Source organism: Myotis lucifugus, unplaced genomic scaffold, assembly GCF_000147115.1.
Source record: "Myotis lucifugus unplaced genomic scaffold, Myoluc2.0 scaffold_17, whole genome shotgun sequence".
NCBI classification, from domain to species: Eukaryota; Metazoa; Chordata; class Mammalia; order Chiroptera; family Vespertilionidae; genus Myotis; species Myotis lucifugus.
The window spans coordinates 10,684,528-10,686,014 of NW_005871065.1; positions in this window are offsets into that span (position 1 = coordinate 10,684,528).

Here is a 1,487-nt window from a genome sequence, read left to right on the forward strand (position 1 = left end):
AAACTTCAGTGAGCTCAGGCCTTCTGAACCTCAGATACTCTGCAGAACCTTTCACACCTGGTTGAAACTTTACGGCACTGCATTCGACCTACCATATACTCTATCCCTTAGGACCCAGTTGCCTAAGAGATCATTTCTCTCCCCATTGGTTTGGCACAGAATAAGTTCAGTTGTAGTGCCTTGGAGATGGAATCTTAGATTTGGACCTTGGGGAAATAGAACCAGCGTGTTTTCCCCAAAAGGATTTTCCTACTCCGACAGGGTCCAATTTTAAAGCTAGATTTGAACATAGACTCTGCCTGGCTGAATGGTACTGCATTTACCCTCATTCACCACCTGATCGTGCCTTTTTCTAGAAAAACTGGACTTGTACATGCCAAGTAAGGCAGTGCCCAGGGCACCAGTCTAAGAAGAAAGAATGATGCCTCCAGGGGTGGGGCAAATTCCACTTTGTCCAGGTTGGATGAGCTGGAGCACAAAATGGGGTGGCTATTTCTACATGCAGAGACATTTGTGCACTCCTACTTCAGAATGCTACTGATTAAGAATGGCACATAACACTAGTTCGAGCTGAGCCTGGTGTCTACAAGAGGGAAGGAGGAGGGTGTTATGTTTTGCCTCCAGATTTAGAAGACTATAGTGTAACACGCGTCGCCTCACTTCCCTCTGGTCTTAAAACATGTGACTCACAGTATAATTTAAGAATTGCACTCCCTTACTCTCCCATTGCAAGAGTTCGGTAAGACAAATTATAAAAAAACCTAAATTTTCTTATTTATTTATTATTATTATTTTTAAAATATACTTTATTGATTTTTTACAGAGAGGAAGGGAGAGGGATAGAGAGCTAGAAACATCGATCAGCTGCCTCCTGCACACCCCTCACTGGGGATGTGCCCGCAACCAAGGTACATGCTCTTGACTGGAATCGAACCCAGGATCCCTCAGTCCGCAGGCTGACGCTCTATCCACTGAGCCAAACCGGTCAGGGCTAAATTTTCTTATTTTTTTAAAAAGACATGAGGATCTTATATGCATTGAGTTTTTAACAATCTTTTTCAAGCAGCAAACTATTTTATATTCTCTTTATATCTAATTTGGTGAACCACTCTGATCACAGGTGTAATTTATTCGAGTCGTTTCGGGAGTCGTGGGACCATACATCAAGTCTGCAACTCCTATAGCATTATGAGAAGGTAATTCTGGTTTTGGAGGCGGGACGTGGCATTCCCAGCTTCCAGGAGATCTCCGCCACAGGCTCAGCCTTCCGGCAGGTACTTTCCCGCGGCCGCTGGCCCCGCCCCGCCTCGGCGCCTAGCAGCGCTCCGAGCGGCCTCTCTGCGAGCAGCGCAGCACCCCACCAGCGGGAGGTGGGGCCCAGGGCCGCCTGCCCGCCACTCCTCCCGGCTTGGACGCTTCTGGGCCACCGAGAGCGCGTGGGGAGTACTGGCCGGCGGCGCCCGCCTGGGCCGCCGAAGGGCCCTCGA